The following is a 19,470-nucleotide window of genomic DNA, read 5'->3' as shown; positions in this document are numbered from 1 at the left end:
ATGATTGCAATCTCTTCATCAATATTCATGATTTCATCACGCTAGTAAACAATTTTTTCATTCCGCATAAGAAATAACTCCATAAGCTAATTTTGTGAAATTCTACATAAATAAACAAATTCGTTGTATTTTGTAAAATAAATGTATTTTACTAATTCAATTTACAACTTTCAGTTACCATTTGTGTATTTTAGGTGAAATTGTGATGTTTAAAATATTTGTTTATTTATGTAGAGTTAATCCGCACCGGTATATGCAAAACCACAGGTACGTCATGGGGCAGTTCCCCAGTACTGCTCTCAGATCACACAGCTGTGTGCGGATATGATTACTCGTCGACACTAAAATCCCGGACTAAAATAATAAAATGGTGATGCGTGAGTGAGTGACTTTGTTATTTTAGCAAAGCAAGGCCAAAACTTTTCAAGCCCCAGTTATCAACTTTATAAGTTTTTCACGGATGACAGGACATAAAGTTGTCGAAGTGATTTTGATCATCTTATAATAAAACGTAATTAGCTTATAATTTTTGATCTAGGCCGGGATAAATTGATTGACAGATTTTATATGTTTTGATTTTTTGTTCCTCATGCAAATTATTTTGTTTGGAATTGTAAGTTTCTACATTAGGCCCTTTGATTTTGAGTTTACTGTTTCCCTCCCGTATCCAAATTGAGAATTGCAAAATATCTGATTTGTATTTGACATTTTCTACGTTAAATGACATTTTAATTACATTAGGCCTATAAATTTGCTACTTTTTACTTCAATGCATTGCTGAACAAACAAATATAAACACCCCTGCATTATTATCAATATATTCATTATTAGGCCTATATTTAAATATATGCATAATTATCAATATTAGGCCTATATATTCTTTCTTTCTTTCTTTTCTTTCTTTCTTTTCTTTTCTTTCTTTCTTTCTTTCTTTCTTTCTTTCTTTCTTTCTTTCTTTTTCTTTCTTTCTTTCTTTCTTTCTTTCTTTCTTTCTTTCTTTCTTTCTTTTCTTTCTTTCTTTCTTTCTTTCTTTCTTTCTTTCTTTCTTTCTTTCTTTCTTTCTTTCTTTCTTTCTTTCTTTCTTTCTTCAAAGGTCTTCTGTGGAGTGCCCATGATGTTGGCTTTAAACCAATTTGTAACTGTCATTAATTCATTGTTTACAATTTGAATTTTGCTAGCCAGGTCCTCGTGTGCGAATAGAATTGTATCGTCCGCAAACAAGACAAAATTTAAGATAGAAGAAGTAGGCCCTATTTGATGATTTCTTCAACAGTAAGAAAAGGAGTGGCCCTAATATTGAGCCTTGGGGTAGGCCTACGCCGCAACTTGCCCGCAAGATATGCTCCCATTTACAACAATTATAATACAGACACATAGGCCTATTGAGCTCGAGGCATAGATAGCTTCTTTTCTTTTGGCCTTTCGAACGGATTAAAGCCTTTGCATCGGGGCCTGAGATTGGAATTCCAGTTTCCTTTCTCACGAAGTAAGGGCTAAGAGTAAAATTGTACAATTGTGTTTGGGAGTGGCCTTCTCTCTTTTCTCTTTTTCCTAGCTATTTTCTTCCATTTCTTGCTTTGTTTATGAAAGCTATCTAGGCCAGCATGCATATATTAGCCTACACTGGCTATCCAGGCTTGTGCATTTGTATGAGCTTGGAACGGTCCATGGTTTTCCATGGATTAGCATGTGTTCCTCACGGACCAACCTGGGTAAACAAACAAAACAAATTGTTCTACAATTTTGTAGATTTTTGGATAATGATCATGATGATGGCCATAACCCGGCCTCACGGACTTCAGTTTTACCGGGTTTTAATACTCATTGGCTGTATGAAAACACACACATTTTTTGCTGACATTTTTGCCAAATATTTCGTCTACACATAAAAAGACAAGACATAAACAAAAACAATATTATTTTTGCAGTAGGGCCTATGTTTTCGTCAAAATGTTTTTTGATTTTATATTATAGGCCTACCTTTACAACCCGGCATTTAAACGTTTTCTGACCGAATATTGCAAATTGGATTATTGGACGTCATTGTTCAATTTATTCCACTGAATATCAATTAATTAAACCATTTTATGCATCGATCTCGTCATAAGGAAAAAGTTAGTTGATACCATTTTTGACATTCAAGAATTTTGGTCAAAAAACTTTTTTGAAAACGTTTTTGACTTTCCTTTTTGTTAGGGTGGATTTCGATCTAAAATGATATGCACCGATCACGTGTCCTGGCAGGACTCCTGCAGATACATGCAGTTTGTGTCGGTCTGACACTCGTCAATCCTAACAAACATGTATGTTCGTGATAGCCACTTCACGCTCATTCTAAAATCCGGTGCCAATAGCCTTTTTTCCATTCTTTGGTCCACAAACACTTTATCGAGCATTTAGGGCATCGATATGTTGTTTTTCTGGTATAACTCAACGAGATCTACACGGACATATTATCACATATATAGTTTTCCATACTTTAAATGCTTTCTTCAGCCTGATTAACCCTTGCAAAGGCTCAAAAATCGCTAAAAATGCGTTTCCACTGCTCAAGTGTCATAGACTCATATCTAAGTATCTAACCCTGAATATTTTCTTTGAATAAATGCGATTTCTTTACATATTTGTTGTTTTTTAATTAGATAACGCACCATCATACTGTTTATCAACATTATTTTTTAGTGATTAAAACGTCTTTGTGTAATTCTAAAATAAATTGCACTTTCCACCAAAACGCTGTGAGCTACGTTACCCCTTTTTAACACACGTTATTGGAAAGAAGTAAAACAGAGGTATCAATGTAATTTGCGGTTTTTGAACGGAAACACTCATAGGTTTTTAAAAATCACAGTAAAAATCGTGATGCTGTAGCATTTTTGGCATATAAATGTTGTAAACATTGACATTTCGACCGACCATGTTAAGATTGGTGAGCTACGTTACCAGGATTCTATGCACTTGTATTACATGTACTTCCTAATAATATGTGAAAGCTACCAGTGGTCGAACCCCATTTATATTAGAATTAACCGACATAACGTTCTACGTTCGCAAATCACATTAAAAACATTAAAAACCAGTGAACTACGTTACTGTGAGCTACGTTACACACTCATTTACGTATCTTCAATCAAAACTTCTTTGAAATGGTGAAATCTGATTTACATTTCATTCAAGTGATCTTTAGTTTGCTTTTTATGACCTTGGATTGAGTAAAACCAGCCCATTTTGTAGTCGGTAACGTAGCTCACATTACATTGAGTTTTAGTGTTAAAAACATCATGACTTCCTGAAAGAAAAATATGCAAGTGGTGTTGGCAATTTTTTACATCTGAAAGTAGTGATACATTTACTCTTAAAAACACAAAAAGCAGGTCTTTTTGAACAGCTTTTATTTTTTCAATTTTTATAGTGGATTGGCACCGGACAGTCTGGCCGCGCCCGAGACTACGGTACTTTGGACATTCAAGAAAATTTTAATTTGTGGGACATTCATTATTTAGGCGAATTTCGCTCTCAGAAAACCGTTTGTCTGCATCAACCTCATGATTATGAGATAATTTACATTCAAAAAATTTGGTAAAAATTGTGTCAAATTACTCCAGGGCGGACTCCAGGACTGAGATCGATGCAGAATTAATGGGTTTTAGCAGACAGCCGACGTATAACGAATGTCCAATCTTCAATCCCGTCTTCCGCAATCTCCAACCAACTTCACAAACACCGTGAATGCTGGCAACCTTTTCTACCTTGTGTCAAAAATGTTTTGTATTTGCTAGGTTTATATTCCTTTCTGGGTTGGACCACATTATTATACTAGAAGGCTATAATCTGTGGTTGGACTCCATACTTATAAGTTCTAGCAGTTTTATTGACCCGCACGCACTGCTCCTTATTTAGGCCCAATGCTCTTGCTACGCCCCTGTAAAATCTTATGCCCATATGCCCGGTGACCTCTCTGTATGTTCTTCATGTGGAGCAGAAAGCGAATTCTCTCCAGAGATCTCCGAGAGAGGAGCTTATGGTCAACATACAATACAATACAATACAATACAATACAATACAATACAATACAATACAATACAATACAATACAATATAATACAAAGAGCATTTGCGCCATTTCCATAAGGCTCAGAGCGCTTTTACAACTTAAGCTAACTTAAAACTACATTTTGAAGGTGCATCTTAAAAATAATACAATAATTACAATAACAATATCAACTAGTGGCAAATGGTGGTCATAGACCACAAACCTAGCTGGGGCATGTTGGTGTTGTGGAGGTATCTGACCCCTACAAAATGTTCCAAAAATGCTCCCCTGGTCACGGGGTTTGTTTTCACCGAGTTTGAGTCCCATACTCCTAACAGATGTCCAAAAAATTCGATTCTAAGATTTGACCCCAGATGACCTTTGACCTGACCTATGCATGATGTTCCATAATGTTCCCCTGGTCTTGAGGTTTGTTGTCACCATGTTTGAGCCCTGTACCTCTTACAGATATCCAGAAAATGAAATTCTACGATTTGACCCCAGATGACCTTTGACATGACCCTTGCACAGTGTTCCAAAATGTTCCCCAGGTCAGTAAGTTTGTTGTTGTGGAGTTTGAGCCCCGTACCCCTAATAGATGTCCAGAAAATGCATTTAGAAAATTTGACCTCTACATGACCTTTGACCTGACCCCTGCAAAATGTTCCCCTGGTCATGAGATTTGTTGTCACTGAGTTTGAGCCCCATACCCCTTGCAGATTTCCAGAAAATGAAGTTATTAAGATTTGACCCCAGATAACCTTTGACCTGACCCCTGCAAAGTGTTCCAACATGTTCCCCTGATCATTAAGTTTGTTGTCACCAAGTTTAAGCCCCGTACCCCTTACAGATGTCCAAGAAATGCGTTTCTAAAATTTGACCTCTGCATGACCTTTGACCTGACCCCCGCAAAATGTTCCCCTGGTCATGAGATTTATTGTATCGAGTTTGAGCCCCATACTCCTTACAGATGTCCAGATAATGTAATTGTAAGATTTTACCCCTTAATGACCTTTGACCCCAATTCTGTGTGAAAGGTATGGGCACTGGGTAAAGCCGATGCACATGTGTAAGTGACGTCATTGTGCTATGTAATATGTGGCAGAAGAAGCATTTTGAAGATATTTGGTTATATACCGAAAATGCCCCTTTAATGACCTTTGATCCCAATTCTGTTTGCACCATATGGGCACTGGATATAGGCGATACATATGTGCAAGTTACGTAATTGTAGGGTGTAACATGTAGGAGGAGAAGCATTTTGAAGTTTGTTGCCAGAAGAAGAAGAAGAAGAAGAAAGAAAGAAGAATCGGAGAGCATTACAGTACCTAGCTGGGGGTGTAAACCCCCCAGCTAGGTAATAAGAACTGTAGCTAACTGTGTTATGGTTATGGGAACAAATAAGTTTTAAGCGCTTTTTTGAATGCATTTGTTGATGAAGATTGTCTAATGTAGACAGGTAGCTTATTCCACTCTTTTGATGCAAAAACTGTAAAAGTTCTATCACCAGCTAAGACTCTAGTCAGGGGATAGTCCAGACGAAGATAATCATCGCAAGATCGGAGTTGTCTCTTTGGAACATACAATGATATAGCAATTTGACAAATATGTTGGTCCTTGGTTGTGAAGACATTTATATACAAGCAAAAGTAATTTGAAAACTAGAGCGATAACCGCACCATAGCTGAACCATGTGGCTTCGGCATGCAGTAGGCCTATATTGTGGTAGGCCTATACCATTGTCACCCGGAGTCTGTAATGGACATAATCTCGAAATGCTACGAAGGTATGACTGGCCGATTCATTGCCGTTTTAATATACCTTGGTCGTGGAAAGCTGGCATTTTGAAAACTTGAATTTTGACCTCTGTATGACCCCCTTAATATTAAATGAATTTTAAAATATTTAAAACATGTTAAGAATGTCATAATAGTCCAGGAGCAAGATCCCACAGGGGGCCTAAATAAGGACTTGGTTCATCCCCCACTACATACAAGGTTTGACACCATAGGTAGTTAGTATGGACCCTCTAGATCACTGCTAGGTAGGTAGTGGACTCAAATTGTGGTATCACTTTTTTTTTACAGGTCATTTTATGTATGGACGTATAATCGCATAAATTCACCAAAAATATGACAAAATTAAGGGGTAGGGGAAATATTAACTCCAAGAACTCAACTTTTACTCATAATAATGAATTTATTTTGGTATGAATATGTAGCTAATTGATTGTTCTAACTGCCTAGTATTATTTGAAAGCAAACCTAGGTTTCATTTGATCATGATTTGAAGTGGCCAATCCATACACTAGTGAAAATGCACAACAATGCGTAGGTTGGGTGTTTTTGTGACATTGGCTTCAAATTTTACTATTGTGCCAATTTCTATTTTCAAAATTGATTAAGTTTCCATTTTTTAATTTTGTTTTTAATATCAAGCATATCTAGGCAAACTTTGATGTTCTGGTTCAAATATTTATGTATGTGCATGTTTGCTTGCATGTTGGTTTGTGTTGTGTGGGTTTGGGGTACGTGTGTGTGGGTATGTGGGGTGGGTGCGGGGTGTGTATAGGGTTGGGGAGTTTTACGTGTCTTAATATGTCACCCGGCTGAACTATATTACTTCTATTAACAAAATTTGTTTGTTAAGTTGCCATTCATGTAATATTTTGAATATTTATATGTGTGGGGTGAGATCAACCGCTGTTTGTCAGGAAAATAGACTGAAAATGTAAAAAATAGTTACTTTTCCACATGTAGCAGCGTGTGTAACAATATTAAGGCGTACGGGAAAGATAAACCATCATAACTCAACTTCAACTCATGATAATGAATTCATTTTGGAATTAATATGTAGCTAATTGATTGTTCAAACGTGTTAGTATTATTTTAAAGCAAAGCAAACATTAATTGTCAGGTAGATAGCCATAAAATGTGAGAAAAGGTTACTTTTCTATGTATAAACATGTCAAATATGGCATTATTAAGGGGTAGGGAAATAAAACCACCATAACTCAACCTTTACTCATAATAATGAATTCATTTTGGTATCAACATGTAGCTAATTGATTGTTCTAACTTTCCAGTATTATTTTTAACAGAAAAACCATAAGATAGACATAAAATATGATACAAATGTTAATTTTCCAATGTGTAACAGCGTAAAATTTGACAATATTAAAGGTTAGGGGACGTACAAACCAACGTATCTCGACATTTATTCATTATTATTCATTCATTTTGGCATTAATATATAGCTATTTGGTTGTTGTAATCTTTTAAAGCAAAATAACCATTAATTGTTAGCTGGAAAGACATAAAATGTTTAAAAATGTCAATTTTTCATGTGTAGTACCGTAAAATATGACAATATTAAGGTGTAGGGACATTCAAATCACCAAAGCTCAGGTTTTACTGATGAAAATGAATTCATTTTGGTAACAATATGTAGTTAATTGTTAGATCTAACTTTCTAGTATTATTTAAAAGCAATTAAACCATTAGTTGTGAGGTAGATAGACATAAAATGTACGAACATGTTAATATTCAATGTCTAACAGCGTAAAATATGACAATATTACACTGTAAAAAAAAGTCTTGTAAATTTTACAGTAAAAGTGTGTGCAGCCAATCTGCCAACAAAACCCTGTAAAATTTACAGTATCCTGAAAAAATGAACACACTCAAAATGCTGTAAAATAGGTATATTTGGCGAGTTATTTTAGAGCTTGAGAATGTGTTTAGGATAAAAATGCTGACTGACTTCAAAAGTCCACCCTTCCCATAGAACAGTTTTTTACATCGCCTAACTGTAATATTTACAGTTTCCTGTCAAGAAAATACAGTTGAAACCTGTAAAATTCATCTTTTTTACAGGATACTGTAAATTTTACAGGGTTTGGTTGGCAGATTGGCTGCACACACTTTTACTGTAAAATTTAGTCACATGATATTTAGTACTTAATCGTATAAGTGACCATTCTTACAGTGTAGTAATGATATTGATATTGCTTAAACGTTGAATTATAACTCCAATTTTAATTTCAGCTTTGATAGGCCTAGATAATTTAAACTAAAAATACAGTATTTGCCTGTTTTTATCAATTACAGCCAAATACTGTAAATAATTAGCCTTTTTTACAGTATTTTACTGTAAATTTCACTGTTATTTTTACAGTGTAAGGGGTAAGGGGACATACAAATCACCAAAACACAGGTTTCACTGACAAAAATGAATTCCATTTTGGTATCAATATGTAGCTATTTGATTGTTCTCATTTTCTGGCATTATTTTAAAAACAATTAAACCATTAGTTATCAGGTAGTTAAACATACAATATGAGAAAAATGTTAATATTCAATGTCTAACAGCGTAAAATATGACAATATTAAGGGGTAGGGACATACAAATCACCAAAACTCAAGTTTTACTGATGAAAATGAATTCATTTTGGTATCAATATGTAGCTATTTGATAGTTCTAACCTTCTAGTATTATTTTAAAAGCAATTAAGCCATTAGTTGTCCGGTAGATATAGACATAAAATGTATGAAAATGTTAATATTCAATGTCTAACAGCGTAAAATATGACAGGGGTAAGGGGACATACAAATCACCAAAACTCAAGTTTTACTGATGAAAATGAATTCATTTTGGTATCAATATGTAGCTATTTGATAGTTCTAACTTTCTAGTATTATTTTAAAAGCAATTAAGCCATTAGTTGTCCGGTAGATAGACATAAAATGCATGAAAATGTTAATATTCAATGTCTAACAGCGTAAAATATGACAATTATTAAGGGTAAGGGACATACAAATCACCAAAACTCAAGTTTTACTGATGAATATGAATTCATTTTGGTATCAATATGTAGCTATTTGATAGTTCTAACCTTCTAGTATTATTTTAAAAGCAATTAAGCCATTAGTTGTCCGGTAGATAGACATAAAATGTATGAAAATGTTAATATTCAATGTCTACCAGCGTAAAATATGACAATATTAAGGGGTAAGGGGACATACAAATCACCCAAACTCAAGTTTTACTGATGAAAATGAATTCATTTTGGTATCAATATGTAGCTATTTGATAGTTCTAACCTACTAGTATTATTTTAAAAGCAATTAAGCCATTAGTTGTCCGGTAGATAGACATAAAATGCATGAAAATGTTAATATTCAATGTCTAACAGCGTAAAATATGACAATAATTATTAAGGGGTAAGGGGACATACAAATCACCAAAACTCAAGTTTTACTGATGAATATGAATTCATTTTGGTATCAATATGTAGCTATTTGATAGTTCTAACCTTCTAGTATTATTTTAAAAGCAATTAAGCCATTAGTTGTCCGGTAGATAGACATAAAATGTATGAAAATGTTAATATTCGATGTCTACCAGCGTAAAATATGACAATATAAAGGGGTAAGGGGACATACAAATCACCCAAACTCAAGTTTTACTGATGAAAATGAATTCATTTTGGTATCAATATGTAGCTATTTGATAGTTCTAACCTTCTAGTATTATTTTAAAAGCAATTAAGCCATTAGTTGTCCGGTAGATAGACATAAAATGTATGAAAATGTTAATATTCAATGTCTAACAGCGTAAAATATGACAATATTAAGGGGTAAGGGACATACAAATCACCCAAACTCAAGTTTTACTGATGAAAATGAATTCATTTTGGTATCAATATGTAGCTATTTGATAGTTCTAACCTACTAGTATTATTTTAAAAGCAATTAAGCCATTAGTTGTCCGGTAGATAGACATAAAATGTATGAAAATGTTAATATTCAATGTCTAACAGCGTAAAATATGACAATAATTATTAAGGGGTAAGGGGACATACAAATCACCAAAACTCAAGTTTTACTGATGAATATGAATTCATTTTGGTATCAATATGTAGCTATTTGATAGTTCTAACCTTCTAGTATTATTTTAAAAGCAATTAAGCCATTAGTTGTCCGGTAGATAGACATAAAATGTATGAAAATGTTAATATTCGATGTCTACCAGCGTAAAATATGACAATATAAAGGGGTAAGGGGACATACAAATCACCCAAACTCAAGTTTTACTGATGAAAATGAATTCATTTTGGTATCAATATGTAGCTATTTGATAGTTCTAACCTTCTAGTATTATTTTAAAAGCAATTAAGCCATTAGTTGTCCGGTAGATAGACATAAAATGTATGAAAATGTTAATATTCAATGTCTAACAGCGTAAAATATGACAATATTAAGGGTAAGGGACATACAAATCACCCAAACTCAAGTTTTACTGATGAAAATGAATTCATTTCGGTATCAATATGTCGCTATTTGATAGTTCTAACCTACTAGTATTATTTTAAAAGCAATTAAGCCATTAGTTGTCCGGTAGATAGACATAAAATGTTTGAAAATGTTAATATTCAATGTCTAACAGCGTAAAATATGACAATATTAAGGGGTAAGGGACATACAAATCACCAAAACACAAGTTTCATTGACGAAAATGAATTCCATTTTGGCATCAATATGTAGCTATTTGATTGTTCTCATTTTCTGGCATTATTTTAAAAGCAATTAAGTTTCCCACGAGGGGTTGAAGGTCATAATGGGGCCAATACTAAAAATTATCCTATCATGTTGTAATGTTGTAATCTCAAATTGTTCCTCTCATCGCTAAGAATTTTAAAAAAGACAATTGTCATAGTTCTACGAAGCTTAGTTCAGGGGTTATAACGTCGAATATATCAATATCATAAATAAAGGTCAAATTTTAAAAATGGTCCAATTGCACCAATTAACGTAAGAAACCTCAATCGTATACTACATTCAAATTTTGGTGCAACGATTTGTATTCCTGTGTTCCCCTTCACAGTTAATGCAGCCAAAGTTGAGTTATGGTACTATTACACCTACCCTTAATATTATCATATTTGACACTGTTACACATGGAAGTTTTTTCTCACATTTCCTTTGTATCTACATAACAACTAATGATACCAGGACGTTCGATGAATTCATTATCAAGAGTAAAAGTTGAGTTATGGGAGTTTATATTTCCCTACCTTGATATTGTCATATTTAGGAACCGTTCACAAACACTTGTAAGGGGGGGGGGGGGGCGGAAAATTTTTGACCCTCCTAAGGGGGGGGGCCTGAAAAAAAATGATCAAAAATTTTCCTGGAAAAATTGAGTTTATATGATTTTCTATGGGGTTGACCCATAATTTTCATGTCAAAAAGGGGCAGGGGGCCTGACAATTTGTGAGATCTCAAATGGGGGCCCCGAAAAATGTTCGCATGAAATTTTTTTGCATCAGGCCCCTCCCCTTACAAGTGTTTGTGAACGGTCTATTACGCTGCTAGATATAGAAAATGACTTCTTCTGACAGTTTCTGTGTATCTACCTGACAACTAATGATCGCTTTGTTTATAGAAAGTTAGAACAGCCAATCAGATACATTTTGATACCAAGATGAATTCATTTTCATGAGTAAAAGTTGAGTTATGGCAGTTATATATTTCCACTACCCCTTAATATTGTCATTTTACGCTGTTAGACATAGAAAAATTACCTTTTCCTCACAGTTTCTGTATATACTGCCTGACAAATAATGGTCGCTTTGCTTTAATATAATACTAGAAAGCTAGACCAATCACTTGGATATATTTTGATACCAAGATGAATTAATTTTCATGAGTAAAAGTTGAGTTATGGCAGTTTACATTTCCCCTACCCCATAATAGTGTCATATTTACGCTGTTAGACATAGAATATTTACCCTTTCCTCACAGTTACTGTGTATCTACCTGACAACTAATGATCGCTTTGCTTTGAAATAATACTAGAAAGTTAGAACAATCACTTAAATACATTTTGATACCAAGATGAATTCATTTTCATGAGTAAAAGTTGAGTTGTGGCAGTTTATATTTCCCTACCCCTTAATATTGTCATATTTATTTATGCTGTTAGACATAGAATAGTTACCTTTTCCTCACAAATACTGTGTATCTACCTGACAAATAATGGTCGCTTTGCTTTAAAATAATACTAGAAAGTTAGAACAATCACTTAGATACATTTTGATACCAAGATGAATTTTTTTCATGAGTAAAAGTTAAGTTATGGCAGTTATATATTTCCCCTACCCCTTAATATTGTCATTTTACGCTGTTAGACATAGAAAAATTACCTTTTCCTCACAGTTTCTGTATATATACTGCCTGACAAATAATGGTCGCTTTGCTTTAAAATATTACTAGAAAGCTAGACCAATCACTTGGATATATTTTGATACCAAGATGAATTAATTTTCATGAGTAAAAGTTGAGTTATGACAGTTTACATTTCCACTACCCCGTAATATTGTCATCTTCACGCTGTTAGACATAGAAAAGTTACCTTTTCCTCACAGTTTCTGTATATCTGTCTGACAACTAATGGTTGCTTTGCTTTAAAATGATACTAGAAAGTTAGAACAATCATTTAGATACATTTTGATACCAAGATGAATTCATTTTCATAAGTAAAAGTTGAGTTATGGCAGTTTATATTTCCCCTACCCCTTAATATTGTCATATTTACGCTGTTAGACATAGAAAACGTACCCTTTTCTCACAGTTTCTGTGTTTTAACCTGACAACTAATGGTCGCTTTGCTTTAAAATAATACAAAAAGTTAGAACAATCAATTAGATATACATATTAAATTGAATTGAATAGAATTAATACCAAGATGAAGTCAATATCATGAGTAAAATATTTAGTTCTGATGATTTATTTTCCCTACCCCTTAATATTTTTCTATGTTATGTTGATATACGAGGGAAATCAACATCGTTTTTGTTGGGGTTTTTGGTTTTTTTTATAAACATTTTTTTTCTTTTTCCTAGTGGTTACTCACATCCTACACATAAATATTCACATCAATGGAAACTTAACGGATTTTGTAAATGGAAGTTGGTGCAGTGAAGTGACATATTAAGACATGTACACACACATTCATCCCCTCACCCCCACACATACCCTATGTACACCCAGCACCCCCCACACACACCTCGTCCCACAGACACCCCAACGAACTCATACATATTATAATGATTGGAACTGTTACAATAATGTTTCCCTTGATATGCTTAACATTAAAAACAAAATTAAACATTAAAATTTAAATTAAAAATTAAAAATGGAAACTGAATCAATTTTGAAAATAAAAAGTGGTATAGTTGTGAGATTTGAGGCCAATGTCAAACTTTACACATATGGTTTAAAAAATCAGATTACCACTCATTTATGGACTATATACTTCCAAATATGCTCAAATGAAACCTGTTTTTGTTTAAAAATAATACTAGAAAGTTAGGAAAATCATTTAGCTACATATTGATACCAAAATGAATTCAAAATCACGAGTAAAAGTTGAGTTATGGGAATTTATATCTCCCCTACCCCTTAATTTTGTCCTATTTTTGGTGATTTTATGCGATTATACGTCCATACATAAAATGACCTGTAAAAAAAAAAGTGATACCACAATTTGAGTCCACTACCTACCTAGCAGTGATCTAGAGGGTCCATACTTACTACCTATGGTGTCAAACCTTGTATGTAGCGGGGGATGAACGAAGTCATTTTTTTGAGGTTGCTGCTCCTGTACTATAAGGATCATTGTATTTAAATTTCAGCTCAATTGAAGCATTTTGAAAACTTGACCTTTGACCCCTTTATTGCCCCTTAATGACCTTAAATGAATTTAAAAAAATTTTCAACATGTTTAGAATGTCATCATAATGAAAACTTCGCGACATCTGCTCTGCACACTACTACACGGCCACTAAAGCATGTGTCAAACCCTCTCTGTTTTTACTTCCACAGCTCATAACTTTGGATCTACTCATAGTATCAACCTGGGGTGAACGCCATTGAAAAGAACTTTTTTTCATCTAGTCAATGAACTTCAAGTGATTTACAAGGCTTCACAAAATATATGGTTTTTTTTAACCAGAAAAGTTCATGTCTGACAACTTCTCAATGGAGAATTTCCCCTTTGGCCTCAAAATATCTGGGTCGGACAGTTATCTCAATTTGGTATATGAAAACCAAAGGTCGTACAAATTTGGGGCAAACTGCATTGATATGCCATTGAAATTCTCCAGCTTATCATATAAACCTCATTCCTATTGAATAAGCAGAAGTGTGGTTTTTTTTTGCTTGAAAAACTGCGTTCCAGTCGAACTTAGCCTCTGTGTTGAGCTCAAATCTGTGACGTCATCAGAACTGACTGTGCAGTGTATCCCACACACTAGTATGTTTTACCATACATGTGGACCAGGATAGGTCACAGAGTCAAGATAACAGTCTCCCCACAGACCTATGGCTCACACTTTAGTATTTGTCCATTTTCTTGGTAAAGTTTTCATTATGAGGATCATTGCGTTTAAATTTCGGCTCAATCGGAGCATTTTCGAAAACTTGACCTTTGACCCCTTTATGACCCCTTAATGAACTTAAATGAATCTTAAAATGTTTTTAAAATGTTTAGAATGTCATAAGGATCATTGCATTTAAATTTAAGCTCAATCTGAGCATTTTCGGTTAAAATGACCTTTTTTGACCCCTGTGACCCCTGGATGACCTCTGACGTTTGGAAATATTTTTATTATATTCTTTATGTTTTCCTCTTTCATATGACACCACTCATGGGGTCATACCTTCGTGGCATTTAGAGATATGTCCATTTCAGACCAAAAGGTTGCCGAGTAAGGAAGGGAGTAAGGAAGTAACAAAGACTACTATAGGCTGACCATTTCATGGTTCAGCAATGATCCTTTGGCGTATTGGAAGCCAATGAAGTGATTTCAAAAGTGGACCCGCGCGGGTGGCCCGCTGAGTGTTTTCGGTCGACTTCAAATACAAGACGTGCTGCCCAGTTTTGAAGACGTTGTAGACGAATAATATGAATAGATGGTGATGAGGAGAGAGTAAAAAAGTAGTGGCTGATGCGTAGATTTGAATAATGATAAGTAAAAGAATCCAAGAGCAGAAATATTTGGTGTCAAACCACATTTGTATAAATTTATTTGCGTAGCAAAATTAAACAAGAATTTTCGGTCGTATAGACCTTTGTTGAGGAGAGAAGGCCATTACAATAGTCAAGATGAGAAAGTATCAATGAACGTGTGGCATGATGACATGTAGGTTGGTCGATATATTTCCTAATTCTAGCGATGTTTCGAAGATGAAAGATAACAGATTTGCTAACATTTGTAATATGAGAAGACATAGTCATGTGAGTATCGAAAAAAGCATCCAGATTCCTAATGGTCTTTGCAGATTCGTTGCGTTCATTTCCAAGAGATAAAGTTATATTAGGTGGCAAATGTTTGTTATAATAATATGGTGATGCAGCTATAAAGAATTCTGTTTTACTATCATTTAACGACAGTTTGTTTGCAGTCATCCAGTTTTTTATATCCAATACACAATTTTGAAGTCGAATTATTGCACTGTCAAGATCGCCCGGCACTTTGGGATCAAATGATACATATAACTGTGTATCATCGGCATAAACATGATGAGAAACATTATGATAATTTGCAATGTCACCAACTGGAAGGGTGTACATGCAGTGTAGTCAACAGGTCCAACTACAGAGCCCTGTGGCAAACCAAACTGCGAGATAATTGGCTCTGAGAGTTGACCTGCTATATCCACTTGGGTAGACCAATCAGCAAGATATGAACGAAACCAGTTTAGTGCGGGTCCTTTGACACAAATTCGTTGAGAAAGACGAGAAATTAAGATGTTATGATCAATTGTGTCAAAGGCAGCTGACAAGTCCAATAATACAAGAAGAATAGCTCTGTTAGCATCAATTGAAAACATAATGTCATTTTTTACTTTATAAGTGCTGGTTCAGTGCTGTGCAGTGGTCTGCTGATTGGTAAGGATCCGCAAGGTGGTTTAAATCCATATGTTCTGTAAGACGTGAGCATGCAATTTTTTCAATTAATTTGCCAACAAAAGTTATGTTGGCAACAGGTTTTGAGAACATTTTGATCCAGAGTTGGCTTTTTAAGGAGCGGCCTAATATAATTGCAGAATGAGCTCCTTTTGGAAAAACTTCGGTAGAAAGAGAGACATTAACAATATCAGTTAGCACATGGAAGAAGTTGAGGTAGATTCTTGTCTTTGAGGTACCATGTTGGGATGGGATGCTTGGTGATGACATGATGATTTTCAATATTTCTTCATCAGTAGTTGGCCTAAACACTTCAAGTGGTGGAATATTTTCACAAGAAGAGTCACAAAAGCGATCAGGAACAGTAACATTTTGACTGTCTAGTTTCATTCTGATATTTACAATCTTATTTACAAAATATGAGGAGAATTGATTGGCAAGGTTTGTAGCAGAATCATAGTATGGTAGTTGTTGAACATGTTTGTTGAGAAGCGAGTTAATTGTGCGATAGACATCTTTTGTTGAACATGTAGAAAGTTTGTCTTTGAAAAATGCTTGTTTTGCAGACATGGTGAGTTCATTTACATTACGTTTTTCAATTAAATAGAGTTCACGATCAAGTTCAGACCCAGATTTCCTCCACATTCGCTCTGCTCGACGGCGTTAGAACTTTAAGGACATCGACAGTGAAAACACAGTCTTCAGGACCGTGGACTGAGACTATGGTAGACCTTTTCCTTATAGTTGCCGGATCTTGCATGAAATCATCAAAGGAATCACACAAAAACTTCAGCCTGCGCCAATCAAGATCTCCAGGCAATAACTAGCCTTGAAAAAATAGATTGCAAAATTTGATACGTTCAGGCCCGCGCCCATAACCTGGATTTATTTGGGGGGCTGATGTTGAAAAATTTGACTTTTTTGGTCAAAATTTGGTTTGTTTGTTTGTTTGTTTGTTTACCCAGGTTGGTCCGTGAGGGCAGAGAAGATGTAATGATCAGTTACATCTTCTCTGGTGAGGGACACATGCTAATCCACGGGAAATCCATTGACCGTTCCAAGCCACACTTCGCTGGTGTGGTACACTTCGATAGTGTACCACACCAGTGTCTGCTCAAAAAGGCTAAAGCATATGGTATGATGGAAATCTGCTGAAATGGGTGGAAGGTAAATGGAGGCCAGTCACATGGGCTGATGCATAGTGGTATTCCTCAAGGAAGTGATGGGTCCAATCCTCTTCGTCCTCTTTATAAATGACCTACCAGATGAAGTGGAAAGCTTTGTGAAAAATTTTTGCAGACGATATACTAAGGTATTCACCCACATATTAGAAGATGCTGATCATGGAAGAAGCTCCAAGAAGACCTGGACAGGCTTAGTGAATGGTCGGACACCTGGCAACTCAAATTTAATGTACCGTATATCCAATTGCGGAGTTATGCATTATGGTACACTGAAAAAATATAGGGGTGTAAAATGACACTTTTCACGTGTATTTCTTTTATTGACACGCTTAGCTACTGAAAATGGCACCATGAAATGCTGAAATTGAGTACCACATAAGATTGGAGGTGTTACTTGACACCATTAAAGTGTTTTGATAATAGTACCGAAATGCATTGACACCAGTGTGTTGTTAATTGACACGCCAGCAGTGTATTCAAGGGTGTCATTTGACACTCTGATATACTCCAGTAGTAGAACATGTCACTTAAACTCCAAGGGAGTATGTCATTACACCTCAAGGGAGTGTGCTTCTACTACATACTCTTCTGCAGTGTCAACACGCCCGTGTCACTTGACACCATTGGAGTGTTAATTTGAGCTGGCCACGCTGTGCACATGCGCATTTTGATTTTATAGCACTGATCGTCTGCACAGCCAAGTGGTCGTGTGAAATCGGGAGTTCCGTCTAAAATGTGAGTATTATCATTAATTTCATGTTTTTGGTATAATAAAAAAGGTGCAATGACAAATATAAATATTATAGATTATACAGTATTCGTATAAATTCATGAAAACGAGTAAACTACGGCGTTATAGTATAATTTTAGTCCCCATCAATTGCACGTATGCCCAGTAAGCTTATTCTACATGTAATGTTAATGTAGGCATATGACTCTCGAGTCACGACGGTCCATGTAGCAACAGTAGAATGCAGTATGTTATTGTCTGATCACTCTGTTCTTGTCTGATTTTTTTCAGCATCATACAGTTGAGTGTGGTATCTACAACCCTACAGGATATCTGGCAATGTGTGATTTCACATATCAACCAACGTGACACTTTTACTTGGTCTCTCAACCCTTGGAAGGCGTCATTTTGACACCTTTCAAAATGGGTCCTGAGACGAGACCCCAATGGTGTCAATTTTAAAATGACACCTTTAGTTGGTCTCCCAACCCTTGGAAGGCGTCATTTTGACACCTTTCAAAATGGGTCCTGAGACGAGACCCCAATGGTGTCAATTTAAAATGACACCCTAAAGGTGTTAATCATGACACCATTGAGGTGTCAAGATTACACTACATAATTGTCAAAATGACACCATTAAGGTGTCAAGATTACACCACATAGTTGTCAAAATGACACCATAGCATGCTCATGTGGGGACCCATATGCGACACCGCTAGTGGTGTAAAATGACACCTTTATTTTTTTCAGTGTATAGCCAATCTGAGAACCACACTTATACAATGTCAGAGGAAGGTATATACCAAACGTTATCTTGAAGTTATAAAGGAAGAAAAGGACCTTGGTGTAAAATTTGACCCTGCCTTCAGTAAACATGCAGCCATGGTAGCTAATATAATAAAGCCAATAGAATGGTATAGGAATTACCCATCCATCGTACCTTTGACTTCATGGATATGGAGATTCTAAAGATACTCTACAAGACATTGGTAAGACCACATCTTGAATACGCCAACAGCATCTGGAATCCATTGTATTTGAAGATGCCCAGTTAATAGAGAAGGTACAACGAAGAGCCACCAAGATTGTTCCAAGTTTGAAGGAGATGCAGGGGTGCAAATTGTGATTTCTTCCTCAGGAGCAAGGTTTTTAGGCTCAAGATTTCCTCAATCATACCATGCATAAAAGAGCTTTATTCTGCACTTCAAAAGACGAGAATGTTAAAATAGCCTGTTGTTTTAGAGCGACTGTATGTTAGGTCTTAGAGCTTCCAAAAAGACTTTACGATGACAATGTGCGCGCGTAGCGCGGACAAATTTGGTATTTTACACTAGTTTTGGGGTCAATTTTGGTCAAACAGAGGCTCCTTTCCCCTTTTATTTTCCTTTACCCCCATTCCAGAAGTGTACAACTTGTTTAGTGCTTTATGGTTCTTCTTTTTAAATTTCCTCAATATTTTCCAGTTTGTCCTCTTCTCAATGGTATTAGTGTTGATACACTGAATTCCTTCATAACTTTTGTTCCCATAAAATCCTCATTGCTGCCTCTCTA

The sequence above is a fragment of the Amphiura filiformis genome, chromosome 18 (assembly GCF_039555335.1).
Source record: "Amphiura filiformis chromosome 18, Afil_fr2py, whole genome shotgun sequence".
NCBI classification, from domain to species: domain Eukaryota; kingdom Metazoa; phylum Echinodermata; class Ophiuroidea; order Amphilepidida; family Amphiuridae; genus Amphiura; species Amphiura filiformis.
The sequence above is the reverse complement of the archived record's forward strand: the minus strand, read 5'-3'. Positions refer to the sequence as shown.